General features: G+C 40.2%; 1 long non-coding RNA gene across 2 annotated transcripts; it reads left to right on the forward strand.

Moving 5' to 3' along the window:
• The first annotated feature begins 1,259 nt into the window (after positions 1-1,259).
• LOC130600081 (uncharacterized) lies at positions 1,260-20,098 on the forward strand. 2 transcript variants are annotated; one of them, XR_008972368.1, is made up of 4 exons: positions 1,260-1,509; positions 1,898-2,050; positions 16,738-16,866; positions 20,026-20,098. It is a non-coding gene; the product is annotated as an uncharacterized LOC130600081 (long non-coding RNA). The 2 variants fall into 2 exon arrangements; XR_008972367.1 differs by lacking the exons at positions 16,738-16,866; positions 20,026-20,098 and adding an exon at positions 2,615-3,171 and having other exon boundaries at positions 1,277-1,509.
• Positions 20,099-20,777: the final 679 nt, after the last annotated feature.

Raw genomic sequence — 20,777 nt, forward strand, 5'->3', positions numbered from 1 at the left:
TCATTAAAGAAATAATTTTTCCATGTAGAAGTTTTCCTAGTAGAGAAAGAACTGGATATGAAAATATATAGGCAGAATGTATCTGCTGGACATACTTCTTTCCTCCTGCTGCCTTCCCACGTATTCAGGCTCATAATGTCTATGCGGCAACTCTGAAAGGTGTAGACATAGAAAAGAAATTCTAAATTAACCAGCTGCATATGTTTGTCCCTGCTTTTAATCCTGCAGTCACGTTGAAAAGTGCATTCCACAGTTTATATTTCTCCTTTTTTATTCCTTTTACCAATCCCATTCTTTTTGTAGGTTCTTTCTGAACACATCTTGCAGGTGTGCAGTGCCTTGAGTGGCGTCCACCTCACAGAATGTTGGTGTCTGCAACTTTCTTTTGAGAAAGCCATTGTAGGTTTCATTTATAGGCAGGGAAGCCCAGAAAGCAGTTCAGCTGACCAGATACAGATTGAAGGAGGTTGGACTGTGCTCTAGTTGCCTTTGTTTAGGTCTCCATGGTTTGTAAAAGGGATGCAGGGTGGTATTCTTGGCTTCAGAGATCTGTGTAGTAATGCCATGTATATAGTGATGAATGTGGCTTTATTCAAGTTTAACCAGATTGCCCGGTTTTCTTGCTCTTGTCACTGTAAATACGCTGCTTCAGCCTCTGAAGGTGTTTTCACTCACATAGTGGTCATTCCTGTGAGTGACAGTTAGCTCATCCCTTGTAGCTATGGTCTCTGGTGGCTATGCGAGCTCTCTGCACTAAACACAGAGCTAGTCAGCAGCTTGTGACTACTGATTTCCTTTAATCAGTGAGCGCTGCTTGGACTACAACGTCCCAGTAGAATTGCATGAGAGGTTTCCTCTGTAAGTACTGTTCCTTTCAAAATTGCTTTCCAACAGCACACTGAAGCACACTTAGAAGCAGCGAAAGGAGTTTTAGCAGGCAGGCAGGCAGGCATCAGTAGCATGCTGCTCTGAATCTGAGGTGATAATCACTAGTTTGAATACGCCTCCATTTTCCCCTGGAGCATGCAGTTCTGATACAGGAGTGCAGGTATGTCTATGTGTGTGATTACCATCCTTTTGCACAGCAAAGCCAGTTGAACAGCATGTTTATAGAAACCGTCCTTAAGAGTGATTGCCTCTTGAAGGAGCGTAGCTCATATAAGAGGAATGGGACTGTCTCCAGCCAGCCCTGGGAGACGATGCTGAGAGCATATTGAAAAGCTGTCTTCAGCAAAAGCTTGCCAGTTTAACAACTCTGTTCACTGTTCCTATTGCACAGTGGGCTCTTTGACGCAACAGAAAGAGCTGCCTCTCTCTCTTTTTTTCTTTTTTTTTTTTTTTTGCTTCCTCTTAAATCCGCCTGGCCAATTTAAAGCTTGTGGATATTTCTTCTCCCTTGGGGAAAGCTTATGTGAGGATTTTCTTTTTTAACAGTTCATTCCATGAAACCGTTTTTTTCTTGTTTGCTGTTAGAAAATGTTGGAGCTGAACACAAGGCTTTCATTGCAGGTCAGTAGATGAACTCTTGACCAAGGCATTTAACGTTTGGGTGTAGCTTTAGCAAGCACCGCAGTCTGGGAGGAAAAACAAATTAATAAGGTCGTATCATGTGAGCCCATGTGTGCCTACTACTGGAATCGGAACCTTTTCAGGACTTCAGTGACTGAGTTCTGCGCAGATGAATTTACTGTCTTTCTTTTGTAACCACATGTACTAAATTAATATTTTATTGAGAATTGAGGTGACATCACAGTTATGTCTGTATTATTTAATTCCTGAATGTCTTTACTCCCTCAAAATGCAATAAAACTTACTGTGAATTTGAAGTATAAACTTTTTGCCTTTTTATTTTGCCAGGATTGTCTTTCTGAATTATTTTTTTTCCACTTCTTTTCAGTGCACTTTATTGGGAAGCATGTTACTCCTAAGCACATGCTGCCTGCAGGGAAGATAGTTATTTGCAGTTTTGTATTTCATCTTAGATGCTGTCAAGGGAACTAGGAAAGGATGTAAACATATTGTTAATGTCTCTCTTCAAGCTGTGTGTGAGGTAAGGCAATCTTCTTTCCGTATCTCTGAAATGAAATTATGAAGTAGATGCAGTATTTCTTTCATTTATAGTTGCTAAGATTATCCTGTTGCTATTTGTTTTTCTTGTTGGTATAATGTGAATGTATCTGTCACAAAGCTGTTCCTTGTGTATGTGACACTTAAAATCCTGTATTTTTATTTCAACAATATTTACTACATATCTGCATATTTCTATTAGCTTGTGTAACCTACATTAATGAGAGATCATTGTTGAAATTGCTTCGGTTTTCTCCTCTATTATTATCACATTAAGTTTGTGAGTGAGTGGATTTCTTGCCCTGGGTAGGCAATTCTTAGGCAAACTTTGTAAAACTGAGCTACAAATTGTTTCCACTGTGAATCACTTTCCTTGTAAGATGATGACTTTTATGGTAATGTTTAACTTAACTAGAATTGTTTTCAAACATATACAGTGCATTTTTGGTGTATTCTTTTTTTTAACAGCGCTCCAAAATAAAATAGAAAAATAATGATTCGTATTGGACTGTTTATTTCCTTATCTATTTAATGTTGCCTGTTATAGGAAGCGCATATCGTTAAAAGGTTGAATCATTATTTATGAGGTTCATTACAGCTGAAAGGTGTCACTGCAATATTGGCCATGTGCAACTGCATTGCAAATGGAATTGTATGGGACACAACTGTTGGTGAGTTATGATTAGTGCCTGGGGAATTAGAAAATACTACTTCTTGTTTACGTTTCTTTTCAAGCAGTGTAAGAACTTGCCATTCAGGGGAGGTTTTTTTATCTTTTTGCCTTTTCTATAGCAAGGTTACAGTTTCTGTAATTCAGGATTTTGATGCATGCTTTCTGCAATTTTATTGTTGTTCAAATCAATCAACCTAAATCTTTGTGACACCCCTTACAAGGGGAAGCCGTTTTTAAGGCAGACATGCTGTGCTGCAAGTCGACAAAAAATTTTAATTTAGAAAAATGAGGAGGCTCATTTGCCTCCTCACATCTCTGAAGCTGTTTGCTCTTTGAATTCCAAATAGTGCTGGCTCCAGTCAAGAGATGTGTCTTTTAACCATTTTTTGAGAGGCTTTTTGCTTGTTATGGGGTAAAGAATGGTACAAGATAGAGTTACAAAGTTACAGAGAACTCTTTTTAATCTCACAGAGCAAAAATACTACTATAAGCATTTATAATACTCAAATAAATAAATCCCTTCAAAGGTGGTTTTAAAACCCATTGAGGTTTAACATTCTTCAGTCAACATCACACCTAAATCTTCTTAGCATTTTCTGTCATCTTATTTTTGGGGGTTGTAAAGCCATATCCTGTCATGGTGCAAATACACAACTTATGTCTGCAACCTGTTTTCTACTGTCAAAAAAATGAAAAATCTTATTCCCTATTGTTGAAATTATCTCAAGTTAGATATCTTAAAAAAATAAAATTAAGCAGTGTAATGAACTAATACAGTTTTTATATAACACATTTTCTGAACCAGTTTCTCAACGAATTAGAAGCCATCTCTGATCTACCGTAACTGGCAGAGGGCATTCTGGGCTGTGTTCCTTCCCTTTTGACCTCTAGTTCATGAGGTAGTCAGACCTGTTATTCAAAGGGAATCTCGTGAGTAGCACACCGTGATGTGGATGTGTTGACATTTCTACTGACATTATTTTGCCAGAAAGCACGAAGGGGGAAGGAGGATAAATTATGTAAATGATGTAGGTGCCTTGATGGTTTTTTTTGAATCTTTGGAGTTGAAACGTGCTGCCATGTGTTCCTGGATTCCAGCCTTCTTGCTTATCAATGGTTACTGAAAGGTATTTGTTTCCCTGGTGTTTTATAGTGCCAGCTTTCTATCTGGTCAACATAGTAGAACCTGTAGCTTGTTGCATTCCTCCTTGCATGCCCTGAACAGTGTCAGGTTAACTGGGTGCTTGTTTATTATGCTAGTGACCTGGTCAATGGATTGCCATGCTGTTAGTAAGGAAAAGCTAGCTGTTGTCTGGTCTAAATCACAGCTCAAGCCAGGTTAAGAGGAAATGCAGTAAAAACTTTCATTTGTAACAGTTAAAATAGGCAAGAGAAACACTTTTGCAAGATAGAGACAAAAAATAAAAGGCAAAATTTCTTAGTCTGTTTATACCTAGTTTATATTAGAACAGTTTTACCTAGTCCTACTGATTTGATCCTCTTTTGACAAGATTTTCTTATTTGCACATAGCTTACCTTTCAGGCAACATCCATTGGAAAAATGCCTGTTCACAGGTCTCCCATCAGTTACTCTCTGATGAAACAAGGCTCCATCATAGCATGTCTTTGAGAGCATGCCTCAGGCAATTTTCTGATTCTTGAGGAACTTCTCATTTCTTATGCAGTCTTTTCTACAAAAGTTTCCAGAGAGTGCAGTCTTCTATCCCCAGACCCATTTCATTTGTGATTATCTAGGCAAGGTGTCATCATTGTTCTTATTTATTGTTGGAGACTGAAAGTTATCTTTATTAGTATGTATTACCTTCTTACTCTTGACTGGTTAGCCAATAAGGGCATAAACCACTTCCCTTTGGGACTTTTCTCCAAAAGAAATATCTTCATGCTGTGTTGTATTCTGTACCAATGAGTGTATTAACATATTCAGTATTGTGCAGAGCTGTGAATGGCTTTTTCCTTTCACTGAGACAGAAGACTGGTTGTCTGAAGATAGCAGAGGTCTATGCCTTACTGGTTAAGGGATGAGCCCACTGACATAGGTGACAGGATAAAAGACTTGCGGGTCATAAACTGAAGTGTTAGTGAGAAATGTGTCTGTAGCACACTTGGCAAATTGCTTTTCTCTTAACTCTTCAGGGTGCAAACATTTCACCCAAATTATGTCGTTGTGTGTCCGTTTTAGGCTGAGTGTGTGATAGGCCTATCAGCACTGTTATAATATTACTAAGGAGTTATATCTGAAGAGAGGCCTTTGGCAGAATGCCATGCTGCTGGAGGGCCTAAGTGAACCCCAGTGGTTTTGCTTTTCATGCAATTGAGTGGATTGAGTGGGACCCTTTCATTGCAACTTGATTGCATTTAGGCTTGAGAATAAAGACTTGGATAAAAATACCACACACTGACTGTCTCCCACAACCTCCAGGGATCTTGGCCAGCTCAATAGCAGTTGTCAGAATCTGCTTCAGGAAATACCATGAGCCTGTTCATCAAGCTGAAGGAACTTTATTCCTTGTGTTCTACCTCAGCTGCAGCAAAACATTGGAAGTTAGGGCCTTAATATCAGGTTTCCACTTGTTTCGGCCCGTTAACTACTCATTTAAGCTATGGCTATAGGTAGTAACAGCTCAGGGGTACAGAAAGAAGTGTTGTTTCACACCTTCATTAGGAAACACAGACACGGCAGCTTGGTTTTCCAAGCTGTAATGTGCTTGGAATTCTTGATTGTGATGTTCTTTGTTTGGATGGATGCCTATTATTAAGTTTCTAGTGACTGGAAGGCATCAGAGAAATCAGTGATGAGGCTATAGAGACTTAGCAGATTTCTTTCACTTTTTTCCTCAGAAATTTTGAGTCCATGCTTTGAAGGGTCATCAGTGTAACCACTTCTAACTACATTTAACTACATGGGCTGAGACTGACAGATGATCATGGATTATTTATATCTCTTCTGTAGACTGTCAGAAGCAGCCCAGACCACATAGCTTCTTGCCTTTACTAGAAGCTATGGAAGAAATGTAACATTCAGTTCTGTAAAATAAGTACTTTTCCTTACACTGAAAGCAATAGTTGGTTTGCTATTCATCCTTTTTTGTTTGTTTGTTTTGGGGAGTGTCATTTGTTGGGTTTTTTTGCTTGTTTGTTTTTCAAATGTGCAAGCTTAGCTCCTCAATTTTAGAATAGTTACAGTTCTGGATTCTGTTTTCTGACTCATCATCAACAGGTGTATGGTTTTTAGGCTGACTTGTGATACAGTAACTGTTGCATGCCAAGCAGCATTAAAGCCAATGGGAGTGTTCTTATGAATACATTAGCATTAAACATTGATAGGATCTTTATAGGATCGTAGAATGGTTTGGGTTGGAAGGGACCTTAAAGATCATCCAGTTCCATGCTCCCCTGCCATGGGCAGGGGCTTCTTTTCCTAGACCAGGTTTCTCAAAGCCCCGTCCAGCCTGGCCTTGGACACTGCCAGGGGTGGGGCAGCCACTGTAAGTTTTCCCCAGAGCTGCCTTTTCTCTTCTGCAGGCAGAACAAGCCCAGCTTTCTCAGCCTGTCTTTATAGGAGATGAACTCCAGGCCTCTGATCATCTTCATGGTGCTCTTCTGGACTTGCCACATGTCCTTCTTATACTGGGGCCTATTACTCTGCAATTGCAGCACTCAGTGGTGCTGCTTAACACAGTACTCAGTTTACCCTATGAAGCTGCAGATTTGTTGTCCCATTGAAGCCATGTAGGCATTCTTCCAGTTCTATTGGTGTCCTGCTCCCAGCTCAAGAGAAGGGGCTTGCAGAAGTGGAATGAGCATAGTAAGAACAACTGAGTTGCATGAAGCAATGCAGACATCCAAGTAAATTAATTTTTGCTAGTGATGTTTGTGAGCTAGATTGGTCAATATCCAGCAAAGATTCAGGGCGGGGTGGGAACACAATAGGGAAAACTTCACTTATTTAGGCCACTACTGCTGTCTAGTTGTGATCCATCAGGTAAATTAGCTATTAAGCTAATTGGAAAGGTGAAAAATAGCCATTTCTCACCAAATAGGTGGAAGTTGAGGGGTTGTCAGTAGAGTGGAAAAAAATCTTTGAACATGTGTAACTGAAGGAACTGCAAAAGACTCAAGGCAACATCTCATTCAGATTTTATTTTAAATGTTTTGAAGTAGAAAAGCATGAATCATCTTCAGTAGCAAATGGAAGAGGTGATAGCTTTCATTTCCAAGCCTGTGCCTGTGATGAAGTGGGCTACCCCTCCATTTACATTATTAGTTTCATGTTGCATTGCCTTGATAACAGAGAAACATAAACTAGTCATTGGACATGAAGCATCATCCTCCTGTTCGGAAAGAAAGGATAATAGAACACTGGTAAAAACTCTACTGAAGTGAAACCCTGGGGGAAAAATATTTGTTTTCCTTTTTCCTCTCCACTGTGACCAAAAGTGGTCCTGTAATTTGCTGGCAAGAAGACGTGGAACAATATGCACTCCAGCAACTTTGGAACAGTGTGCAGATACCACTGGGAATTGTTTCTGCCGGAGAGGCTTGAGGCAGCCATAGGTTTCTGGCTTGCTATTTCTGCAAATATTCTGCAAACCTTTTTTTTTTTTTTTTTTTTAAATATCTAAGGCTATAAATAGTTGACAGTTCTTAAAGTGAATAATCCTCTCTTCCTCTCCAGCATGAGAAGCTGGATCAAGATTTTCAAAGCCAAAAGCCTGCAGCCAGATATCCCTATTAATCATCTGTTTGTAATATTGCCCAGAGTTTGAGGGAATTCTCTTACTGTTCCTGTTTTGTATATGGTGAAGAGACTCACCCAGAGTCTTGCCAGTGGCAAAACCAGAAGCAGGACTTAAGCCTCCTGCAGTTCACCTCAGAGCTCTGCCTGCTAGTTTGTATTCTATTGTATGGCCATATTTAGAAATAAGAATCGTTTCATTTTCAAAACACTTGAGCCATCTGTAACTCACCTGGCTTGGACAAGGTTTACCAAGTGATCACTGCTGTTCAAAGTTGGGTTGATAAAGAATAGCAGGCTGAAATATTTAAACCACAGGAGTGATTGAATATCCAAAGGACTCCCAGATGCATGTACTAAAGCAAATGGCTCCAGTGATTTCACATGTTACTTGGACCAGCACTCACATCTTTTGCTGGAATGCAAATGGTGAAAGGTAAGTAGATGTTATGTTACTTGTATTGCTATTTCTACCAAGGTGGTACTTCAACTACATATGAGAGGAGTTACAAGGCAGGATATTTCAGCCTTAAAATTGGGGTTTAGTCCCATTTCAGAGATTTTTCAGCATTTTTCCATAACAAATTTACTTCAGAGAAGATAGCTGTGAAAGTGCTGGCCATGGTCATCATAACAGAATTAGGTAGAGTTCAACTTGTCCAGTGCGGAATATGTCTATAGTTGGGTTCTTTCCCTTCATGTATCCTACAGCTGTTGTTTCCATTAACATTTAGGATGATCACATAGGTACTAACATCCTTCACAGCAGGAAACTTTAAGGGTTGTATTGATTTGGAAAGGAGGCACATCCAATGGCCTTTCCTGTAGGCACTTTTAATGTGGAACCAGTATTTAAGACAACCGTTCCTCTTAAGTTAGAATAGTTTAAAAATAAAGTTAACAGTTTTGAAGTGCATTTTTTACAGGAAAGTTCTTACTACTTTGTGTGTGAGAAGGTTAAGCCTCTTGATTTCAGGAAAGAGATTTTAAATCAACTTTTGGAAAGCTTGTAAAAAATATTTAGCAAAATATACAGTAGTTTATATTGTGGATCAGATTACCTGCACTGTTTTGTTGTTTTTTTTTCTCATCAGACTGCTAAAAAATCATTTGAGAGGAATATATAACACATCAGAATGTTGACTCAAATCCTAGCAAATTAAGCCAGAAGTATTTTAGGTTGATGCACTTAATATGAAAGTGATGTAGAGATAGAAACTGATGTAGAGATTTGTTTGAACAACAGACATAGAAAAGAGCCTAAAGAACATGTCACCTTCCAATTTGTGGGATAGTGTGAGATACTTCCGTGGTGAAGTTTTCTCATGCTTAATGGAACCAAGCATATATATTTATGAATGAATGAATAAGCTATTCCATAAATATCCTAGCTTTCTCCAAGAATTGTTCAGGAAATGAAAAGCACTTATATAATGTTAAAGGAATGAAAGGAAAATTTCTTAGCATTAGAGAAGGTTAAAAAGAACTTCACTCATAAAATCCTTAGGAACTAGCTATACTCAGACAGCAGATCATTGCAAATATAAAGTACATGCAAAAGTGTGTTTTCAGAGCTCATCTCAGAACCTCTTAAAAGTATTGTAATGAGTCAGTAGCCCTAATTTTCTGAGGAGTTGAGAAGAGTTTAGAACTGTGTATGTATGTTTGCATTTGTGGTTTAAACTGCCTTTCTCCCTTGATTCTGGGTCTGCCTTTTGCTATGACAGCCAGGTAGAAGAAGGTTGCTGTAACATCCTCTGATTGCCAGCAATTCCAGGGAATGATATATGTGCTGGGAAGGCCAGTGCTATACAGGATGCATGAACATGCCTTCTACTCTAGCTGCAGGTAGTATGTAGGAAGCAGAACGCTTCTGTCTCACCAAACATACCTCTTAACACTGCAATGCTAGTTATACTTGGTTAGCACAGGTGTGCAAGTGAGCCATGGCCAAGGAAAATGTAGGCTTTTTTTAGAGATTTAAGGGAGGTATGTTACGGATTTTTTCCAGTCAATGCAGGGCTGTAATTTTCTTACCTACTTTGCAGTTCATTTGCTTGAGTTGATGAAAACAAGATCATCTGCTGGTAAAGCTGTGTAGTTTTTCTAACATAGTCATCCATTTCTTCTATTCTGATCTGAAATTTTTTGTCTACAATAAGGTCATAGCTTCAGAATCCAAGTCAAAGAAACCTGGCTGGCAATTGCTTAGTAATCTTGTAAACTTACTAAACCTCAACAGCAAGAGAGACACAAAGGTCTAGATTAGAGTTAGGATTTAGGATTTAACAAATTCTCAGTTTTACCTCTTTCCTAGGATGACAGCCTGTAAGGAGCTTTTGAAGCAGCTTTTCATCTCTGTTGAAACTCCCTGGCATTTTGCTGAAGTCATCTTTATTTGTCTTTTAGCTCCTATGCCCACTGCCAAGGATTTTTCTCTTGTTTGCTATAACACTGATTTTACTTTCAGGCAACTCCAGCATGCCCTTTATTTGGGTCATATATTCCTCCTCCTCTATATTGGTCTAGGATTTCCAATTATTTCCATATTCATTGAGCTCAGTCCCTACCCAGCCAATTGAAACAGGCAGGCTGCTCAATGTCTTTTCCACTCCAGGAGTAATTTAATCAGGGAGTGACTGCATTATTTTTTCAAAGACCCAAGCCGGGCATGCCAGGTGATCTGCAGTGGAGAACAGCAGCATTATTAAAAAGGCTTAGGCATTTCATGCCATTTTGTGCTTCTACAACTTGTAGTGCAGCAAATGGCACTGTCTTGATATTTTTTCTAATATGCATGATACAAATGTAATCAGAGGAGGTGTGGAAAAGAGGATGGATGAGTCATGGGCCTGTATTTATATTGTATGAGATTGGGTTTCAAAGCTGTTGGAAACTGCGAAGTCCTTAATCACTGCCCTATTTGTTTTACAGAAGTGCTGGTACTCACAGAGCAGATTAAGTCTATTTCTTTAGTTTCCTTCTGGAGTTCCATCCTAGATTAAAAAATCTTTAATGGAAGTTTGATAGTGATACATTCCCACAGAAATAATGCAGTGAGAGCCTTTGCTCTTCCTTATGATATGCTCATTTACTTGCATGGGGCTTTTTCAAGAGGGGGCTTATTTCTAAGTCTGAGTGTCTGTAGTGAAATCTTTGCCTACTGAATGACATAGCTCTTGATTTGTTGCCCCTAAGCTTATGGTATGCACTTTCTACTAAATTTTTGGTCTTTTTCATTGAACTGATTTGTATGCTCAATAGTAGCTCAAGGTAAGCATTTCAGGTCTCTTAGGACTGAAGCAACAAAACGTTGAAGGGCATTTTTGATCTGAAGTGAGAGACGCACACAAAAATTTCACAAGTCTTTACTGTCACTTTTTCTATTACATGAGGCAGTTTTCTCTTGGACATGAGCTGACAATGTACACTCACAGCCCAGAAGGCCAATCGTATCTTGGGCTGCATCAAAGGAAGTGAGATCAGCAGGTCAAAGTTGGTGTTTCTGCCCCTCTACTCTTGTGAGACCCCACCTGCAGTCCTGCCTTCAGCTCTGGTGTCCTCAGTACAGGAAAGACACGGAGCTGGTGGAGAAGGTTCTAGAGGAGGGCCACAAAAATGATCAGAGGGCTGGAACACCTTTCCTATGAGGAAAGGCTGAGAGAGCTGGGGTGGTTCAGCCTGGAGAAGATTCCAGTGAGACTTTACTGTGGCCTTTCAGTTCTTAAAGGGCCTGTAAGAAAGGTGGGGACAGGCTTTTTAGCAGGGCCTTGTTGCAATAGAGTGAGGGGTGATGGTTTTAAACCATCTCCCCTATTTTAAGAGGGGAGATTCAGGCTAGATGTGAGGAAAAAATTCTTTACAGTGAAGGTGGTAAAATACTGGGACAGGTTGCCCAGAGAGGTGGTAGATGCCCCATCCCTGAAGACATTCAAGTCCAGGCTGGATGTGGGTCTGGACAACCTATCTAGCTGAAGATGTCCCTGCTCACTGCAGGAGGGTTGAACTGGATGACCTTTGAAGATCCCTTCCAACCCCAACTGTTCTATGATTCCTTTGAGTAATGCCTGTTTTCTGGCCAAATCTTTAGTTGTTTTCCTTAGCACACTGTCTTTTTCCTAATTTTGATCAGGTTTTTTTTGATTGTATTGCATCTTGCTGGTGTTCCAGATTAAAATTAACTTTTCACAGACTCCTCAAGAGTGTGTTCTAAGATAGAGAGCAAGAATTTCCAAACTGCGTCGTTATTCAGATCAGAAAGCAGCTAAGACATCAAAACTTATTAATGGAGAAGGTTTGTTGCAATTCACAGCAGAGAAACAGCTGATGTCTTAGTATTGTGATACCTAAGTCAAAATGAAGTCCTGAGTCTGCATTTGATTCCACATAGGCTGCAGTCAGCATTGGATTTTAACCAGTCTCCCAAGCTAAAACTGACACAAAGCTGCTTTTACTTTTCATGTAGCATAGAGATCCCAAAATGCTGTCTTAAGACTAATCCAGATATGGCTCAGGTGATACAGGAGATAACACAGAAGTGAAAAGCTTCAGTCTGCTCAGTGCATATTTCATTTAAGTCTAGGATGCCAAGCTGGGTTGTGGTATCGCCATTGTGATATTTTGACACCATTGTCAATACTGTACTTTCTGTTCTCATCTCTTGAATAATCCTATTTAATACTCAGGTACATCGGCAAACACTAAAATCCAATTTTCAGCTGGTCCCAATGATTTAACTCTTGCTGAGACAGAACAGAGAGTGTCATGTCAGTATTGTTCCAGCCTTTCTGGTGCTCCATGCTTTGTGTCTCCAGGACACAATCTCGCAAGCTGAACACCTGCATTGGTCTAGGTTTTCACCAGGTGGCCAGCCTCCCTCTTAAGTTGGCCTACATTGACATGCTTACCGCAATAATTTTCATCTTTCCTGCAGCACTTCAGCATGTGCCGTCTGTCAGTCTGTACTTCATGTCTCTTTCCATAGTTTATTTGACATCTCCTATTTTTTCCTCTGTCTTGATGTTTGATTAACAGTTTACATAACTGTACTGTGATGCTAATTGCATTATCTATGAGTAATCCAAGACAAGCAGAATGACATTTCATTTTCAGTGGTATAGTAACTGGGGGAGAGATTCTCTTTGTCTTCACAAATACTATATTGAGATGCAACATACATTGTAATACCTTACCATTGTAATCTGTGCAAGGATAGGCTGGAAAGTTTCTGACAGTTGGAAAACGATAATTGATTCCTACAATGTTGGAGTGCTTGGCAAGCCAGTGCAGGTATGTGCCAGGGACCTTGACTCCTACACTGTGGAAGGAAACAGAATGAGGCTGACACAGACTAGAGAGATAATGGTGATAACCTATAAGGAACTGGTAAGAGAGGAGTATGCTTTCAAGATTTGTAGGGATGGCTTTTGTTCCCAGATGTCCTTGGAGCTCAGTTAGGAGTCCAGAGTGCTGAGTTGAGGTTGGCTTTGGGTCACAGAGCAAGTGCAAATATGTGCCAGAGAATTCCTCAGAAAGCAATTCTTCCAGATGGCTTGTGGGAGATATCTAGGCTATGTTTTGACCTTATCTTTCAGGCTCTGTTGCTGCTCACCATGGCAATGGGAACATAAGTTGGGAAATGATGGTGGTATATAAACGCTGATACCTTTAATTCAATCGCATCACTGGGCAGATGGCTAAGAGTCTCTGAAGAACAGAGCTGTGGGTCTGAGAAGGGAGGCAGAACAGTCAGAAGTGTATGAGGAGACAGCCATATAGCAACACCTGCCTTAGGTCAGAGAGAAGGGCTAAGCTTCATACGATGAAGGATGTGTCTTTTCTGACGCTTGTGAGGTTTGCAATTCCCCCACCACCACCACCCCCCCCTTGGCTATTAAGTTTCTGTGAACAAATAAAAGATACTATCTTTCTGATGTAGCTTGGCTGAGTCACTCGATTTCATAACAGTCACAAGTGCCCAGAAGGTTTGTTGTAGCTGGATTCAGACCCATTGGGACTTGCTGAGATAAATATACTTGGTGGAAAGAGGGGTGTTAAGAGCTTTGTAACCCAGCCTGCCTTTGGGAAGAGCAAAAGCTGACAGTCACTTACTGGTAAAGGCTGCACTTTGAAAATAGGAGGGTCACTTGAGTAAGCCCTGTTGTGCTCACTAAGGCTTTCTTGATGTTGTCTGCAGGTATGTACATCTTGGGTTTGTTGTGTCTTTTGTTTTTTGTTTGTTTGTTTTGGGGGGGGTTGTGTTTTTTTTTGTTGGTTTTTTTTTTTTTTTGTTTGTTTGGTTTTTTGCTTGATTCGGTTTGGTTTTGTCATTTTTTTGTCATTTTGGTTTGATTTTGTTTTTTTTTACATTTTTCCCAAGCACATTTCAGAATCCAGGCAAGCTGTTATGGCTCCTTCCCTTCAGCAAAACAGCTTCAAACCATGTTAAGGATTTGTGGCATTTCATAGCTGTGAACCTACTTGCAGCCAATTTCTTCACATTGCAAGGTTATTTTAGCAGTGATGTCATTCTAAGTGGTTCCCACAAACACCCTCATCTTGTGTCTCCATTTGTTTACTCCTCAATTCTTCCATCTAAACACATTTTTCTACCCCTTCAGCAAAGCAAATGGAGTTGTGTGTTCACTGCTATGCTTGGGTGTATCAGTGCTAATGGCCAGACTGGAGGAATACTTGAGGGCAGCAAAATCTACAATTTAACTGAGTCCCTTCTGTTTCCTAGAATGAAGTTTCAGGTTGGAACATGTGGTTTGTGTTTTCACAAGTGTATGGCTTGTTTACATGCCAGCTGTATCCTGGGCTGCAGGATGAAAAAGAGCATGACCAGCAGGTCGAAGGAGGTGATCCTGCCCCTCTACCCTGCTCTTGTGAGACCTCACTTGGAGTATTGTGTGCAGTTCTGGTGTCCTCAACATAAAAAGGACATGGAACTGTTGGAACAAGTCCAGAGCAGGGCCACAAGGATGCTCAGGGGAGTGGAGCAGCTCCCATATGAAGACAGGCTGAGAAAGTTGGGGCTGTTCATCCTGGAGAAGAGAAGGCTGCATGGAGACCTCATAGCAGCCTTCCAGTATCTGAAGGATGCTGAGAGGGAGTCTTCATCAGGGATTGGGGTGATAGGACAAGGGGTAACAGGTTCGAACTTAAACAGATGAAGTTCAGGTTGGAAGAAGTTCTTTACTCTGAGGGGATGTTAGGCACTGGAATAGGTTGCCCAAAGAAGTAGTAAATGCTCCATTCCTGGTGGTGTTCAAGGCCAGGTTGGACGAAGCCTTGGGCGACATGGTCTAGGGTGAGGTGTCCCTGCCCATGGCAGAGGGGTTGGAACTAGATGATCTTAAGGTCCTTCCGAACCTTAACTATTCTATGGTTTGAGTGTTCAACACCTGAAAATCAGAACCTGTAAACAGCCTGCCACGTCAGGAAATGCAGGCTGTGCTGCTTGTTTACTTTGAGTATAAATGTCATCTTGGCAGAAGTTACATCTCCCCTCTTGCATGCAGAAAGCTTGCAATTTGATTGCTGAGCTTAAATGGCATAGGCTTGGTCATGAATTTTAAGGTTTGTGTTTCTTTAATGACCTCGTGCAGGCACAAAGGAAGTTACTGTACTTGCTGTTTTCAAATGTTCTGTTAGAGTGTATGTATTGACCTAATCAGAGGGATATGACATTTTGAGATTAAACAGAGGAATTAAGGAGAGAAAAAAAAAGTTACTGTAATTGTCAATGAAGTTAGGGCATGGACTGGTTTAAATAATGGCTCCTGGCTGTGGCATCTTGTCAGATGGTCTACTTGCAACGTTCAGTAATAGTACACCTGTACTGATGTTTGGAACCAACACAGTACTATACAAAGAACCACTGCCTGAAAAGCAGTTAATACTGTTCTAAGCCTTGGAAAAAGCTTTTTTTTTCCCCTTTAAAATGAAGCTAAAACTTCTACAATAAATTGTTATGACATTAGTAATAATTTAATTCACCTAACTCATACATTGATACTGTCTGTATTGTATCTTCCAAGTGATCTGAGAAATAAGACAAATCCAAAGTGTCCTGATACCTGATTAGATTTATAGCATTCCAGAATAAATGGGAAAAGTTACTGAGAATGTACATGTTTACAGGAAAAAATGAAGGAAAGGGTAACTAAATGTATCCAGCTGTAAGGCTCTGAAAACATTTCTCATGTTGTGCAGGTTGTGCCTTTGAAATCTACCTAGGAGGCATAAGAACAGATGTGCGAAAAGGTTTGCTTTCCATCACTACAGATGACTGTTGTTTTCATGAGAAAATTACTAATAAATTACTAATTGTAAATGCTTTCTCATTTGATTTATCAGGAGTTACTGATAAATCTGTGTGACTTCCTCATGTTAATCTGACAACTCTAAATAAGCTGTAGTGTCTGCGTTCTTGATGTTATGTTTCTTTGACAGTGATAGTGGGACAGCGGTGTTTTGTCTAGTATATTTCATCTATGACACAGGGAAGTATGTCTTGATAGTTACAGTAGAACTAATGCTACCCATTACAAATGCTCCTCTACGAGTATTGTGTTATCATTACCTTAACTCCTTGGGGATCTTCCCTTTTTCCAAAGGAAAACGTTTCCAGTGACCATCCCAGTAATATCCTTTTTGTGGGATGATTTATTTTTTTTTTTTAATGTGATGCGTTTCCATGACTCTCTTTAATGAAATGCAAATTTGAGCTCTACTTTCACAGTACACCATCTCCTTTTAGCAAGTCCTTTGTTTCAAGTAGCCTGAGAGGGCAGTGTTTCAGTTGTGGGCGAAACCTCATCTTGTCACATCATTGCTACACTGGTGGAAAAGGTGGTGTATCTTTTAGAAAGCCTTTTTGCTGTTCTCAGTGATGGATACAGTGTTTGTCAGGTGAGATTGATCAGGTGTTTGTAACACCAGGAAATGGACATGCTGGGGTCTTTAAAATCGCAAGCTTTTGATGCACGCAGCTTTTAAACTGAACAAATTGGGCTGTCTGTCATGGCTATGGTGGAAGCATTTTCTGGTCATTTTGTGACTTTTGTTTTGACAGCTTTGCAGACTCAAATGGATCAAGCCTGGTAACCAACCTGACTAATGAATATAGCCTGTGTTCTGTGGTGGTGTGTCAGAATGTGGATTTGGGGTGAGGGAGGACTGTGTTTTGCCAGTGCTTTGGAGTATGAGCAGTTGAACTTTGCTTTTATCTTTGCAGGCTGTAAAGTGTGCTGCAAATGGTCTATTGCATAAGCCTCTAGTGGAGTGTGTTCTCAGGAAATGACTCTTAGCTTGAATTACTCTGGAAAAGGAGGCTGCCTAAAAGCAAGTCTTCCTACCCATTACAGTAAGCTGTCTCACTGTTATTTTTGCCTTTGGCTGGATATTAGGGACCCATATTACAGGGACCTCCATGCACAGTTCATCATCTGAGGAAGTTGCTTCTCAGCTGCTCCTCTTGTTTCCTTCCCTTTAGGCCACAAATAATTTTTTCCTGTGCTAATGGATGTAGAAGAGCCAATCCTATAACAGCAACTCGGTGTTTTTGTCTGTAGCTGTGCTCCTTAAACCAGTTTCCCATTTACAGAGGAGAGTGTGCTTGGATGGAGGGGAGAGCTTCCACCCAGCAAAAGGTGCACACATCAAAATAGTGACACTGAAGGTGTGCACTTCTTAAAAGAAAGAAATGCAAACTGATGCTGTGAGATCCTGACCAAGGTATTTGTCTCGTGTCTGCTCCTCAAATTCCTTCTTTCTCCCCCTATGTGACAGATTCATGTGAAATTCCAGATCTAACAGCAGCTGAGGAATCTTCCTGTGTGGCTGCAATATGTGCACAGTATTTACTTTTACAGTCCTAATTTTGAGGGCTAAGAAGAGATTTTGGAGGAGTCCTAATATCAAGATATTTAGTATTTTAATATTCTTTTTCTTCTGGGCTAAAGCTATGGTTTGTACAATATTTACACTTTCTGAGCTGATTATTAGTGCTAATAAGTAGACCAGCCAGGCTAGTTCTGCTAGGGCCTCTAAAATGGCCTGTGAATCTATGATGGAGAATGAAGAAGCTATGGACCATGATCTGTATTTGCTGCCTTGCTGTCACAATAAATTCACTGATGGCCCAACTGGACTTGACTTCCACTCTGCAAAATGTTGAGCAGTAAGGACCATTGTTCTCAAGAGGTTTATCATGTGTAGATATGCAAAATGGGTAGAAAGGATACCTGAAGAGCATTCAAAGAGTGCTAGGAATCTGCATAGCTTTTGTCTGGAGCTGACCCCACTCCCTGAAAGCCTGCCAATTTTCAAGTAAAAGCAGTGAGACCCCAGACAGAGCAGTTGGTTCTGACACCATTAATAATGATGGCAATTTTTGCTACTCAAAGTTGGGACAAAATGCTTTATTTATATAACTATCTGTTTAAAACAAATTTTCACCATCTTTTCCTTTTATCCACAGATTACTTTTGCATCCATATGCCACATTTTGCTATTCTAACAGCTTCTCAAAGATTGCTATATTTAGGCCAGTAATAATGGATGTATGTATGACTCCTCAGCTAGAAAGCAGCTTGTTAACTCAGATTGGTGCATGTTTCTTGCATTTCAAGTCAAGTCTACATTTTGAGGTTGAATATCTGGGATAAAGCAGAAGCAGGTGTATAAAACCAAAGGGGAGGTCAAGAACATCTGGGTTTTGTTATATTCTTTCCCTTTTCTGTTCAGTCCATTTTGGGTGTGGTGTTCTTACTGGAGCGACGTACTATACTGGAGCCACATACAAGTGGCTGTAGTCAAATAAAATGAATAAACAGACACTGAATCAGTCTTATATGAGCCAAGTCAGTGTGTCAAAGTCATCAGGAGTTCCTGGTATGTTACCTCTGTTCAGCTGTTGTCTTCTGCAGTAATGAATACACTGTAATGATGTAAAATAACTTTTACATCATTAGGCTTAGTGTGATGATGCTTATGCATAGCTCTTCAGGGGAACAGGTGGGCTTGGGAAGAATTTGCCCCAGCCATCCACAGGCATCTGACAGACTATGTGGCTGTTAGCCAGGTAAATTCCCTGGGCTCCCAGCAGAAACATGATTCTTGCTGCGTTTAGGTGGAGTCAGGGAGAAAATTCATAGAATCATAGAATAGTTAGAGTTGGAAAGGACCTTAAGATCATCTAGTTCCAACCCCCCTGCCATGGCCAGGGACACCTCACACTAAACCATGCCACCCAAGGCTTCATCCAACCTGGCCTGGAACACTGCCAGGGATGGAGCTTTCACAACCTCCCTGGGCAACCCATTCCAGTGCCTCACCACCCTAACAGGAAAAAATTTCTTCCTTATATCCAATCTAAACTACAATTCAGTGGTTAAACTACAATTCAGTAGTTAAGTGCAAGAGCCTAGCCTTAGGTAATGTGAGTCAATCTCCCAGAATGCATGTTGCTTACAGTGAGCAAGGGAGAGTTCTGTTTAGGATTGTATCCTTGTCCCAGGATCTGTAAGATAATTATGTTCTTTGAATTTTCCAGTTATTGTGATGTGTGAGATTGCAGAAACTTTATTAATATCTACTCATCAGCTGTGTGGTGCAGATTATTAACAATGAAAACAGTAGGACTAATAGTTCATAGAATCACAGAATGGTTTGGGTGGGAAGGGACCTTACAGATCATCTGGTTCTACCCCCCCTGCCATGGACAAGAGCACCTTCCACTAGACCAGGTTGCTCAAAGCCCCATCCAACCTGGCCTTGAATACTGCCAGGGATGGGGCAGCCGCAGCTTCTCTAGATTACTTGTTCCAGCGTCTCACCACCTTAACAGTGAAGAATGTTTTCCTAATGTCTAATCTGAATCTACTCTCCTTAAGCTTAAAGCCATTCCTTCTTGTTCTGTCACTACATGCCCTTGTAAAATGTCCCCCTCGGATTTCTTGTAGACCCCCTTTAGGTACAAGGTCTCCCCTGAGCCTTCTCTTCTCCATGCTGAACAAGCCTAACTCTCTCATCTTCTTTTAATAGGAGAGGTGCTCCAGCCCCATGATGGTCTTTGTGGCCCTTGTCTGGACTTGCTGCAACAGGACTACATCTTTCTTTTGTTGGGGCCCCAGAGCTGAGGACTTTGACTGTTTAAAACTTTAATCCAGAATGCATTGCACGGTTACAGTAAAAACTTCAGAGAATTTAATGGGACAATGTACACTTGTAGAAGGCCACAGAAAACAGCTGCATTTCCTTTTTAAGGGGCTAGAAAAGAGGCAGACTAAAGGACATTGGCTTGGGTGTGGGAATATTGTCCTCTAAGTTAAACTGCCATGGGTTCTTTTTGAAAATGGTATGATTTTAATATTCTACAGGAAACTGTACTAGAAGGGAAAAGGAGAAATCTGTGAAGGCACAGCAGCAGTTTCTTCTTTTTATTTCATTAGCCTGCATAGCTGTGAGTGCACAGATTATAGCCAATCTTTGTTAAAATAAAAATTAATGTTATCATTTGCAGGTAAGCTTCCATATGAACAGAAACAAAGACTCAGAAGCACGAAGCTCCTCTCTTAAAAAAATCTCTTCCAATACTCTGGTAGTTTTGTGGTTTTTGGTTTGTTGTTTTTTTTTTTCTTATTTCCATTCCCATTTTTTGAAGCTGTTATAAATGCACTTAATTTCAGGAAGCTGTTGTCTTTAAGAAAATGAACTCTCTTTAGAAAAAAAAAGAAGTTTGGTTGAACTTTGATACATGAATACTTTGGTATGTGAATACTTTGATACTTTGATATGTGACTTGTTAGATCAAACCAAGGCAGATGACTTTGTGGCAGAATGAGGAAAAAAGTGTGGAGATTCATATTGTGTATGTTTTTTCATCATTTTTCATGAAAAGTGCTTTGCTTCTGATTGAAGACTGAAGTCGTTGTTTTAAGAGGGAAGCTCCTTGAAACCCTTCAGGAAATGCTGACCTGCCTACTGAGTTTACTTATTCTGTGTAACAAAAGAGGGAAAGAAAAGACAACTTTTACTAACAAGGGAAACTGTCTTTACTAATGTCATCAATCAACTCTGTGTTAGACAACCAGGGTGGCTCTTCTATGAACTTGTAACATTTAATGCTTTCTAGCTGAACAGCTTTTATTTAAGAGCTATGCAATAACTGCAATTAAAATCTCCATGATAAACTAGTTTTAATCCCAGACACTAATAGAGTTCAATGAAGGAACTGAAATTTCTTGATGATCAATGTGAAATTATCTTTCTGGC

The sequence above is a fragment of the Pezoporus wallicus genome, unplaced genomic scaffold (assembly GCF_028554395.1).
Source record: "Pezoporus wallicus isolate ANWC-B61680 ecotype Strahan unplaced genomic scaffold, APGP_CSIRO_Pwel_v1 contig_2439, whole genome shotgun sequence".
NCBI classification, from domain to species: domain Eukaryota; kingdom Metazoa; phylum Chordata; class Aves; order Psittaciformes; family Psittacidae; genus Pezoporus; species Pezoporus wallicus.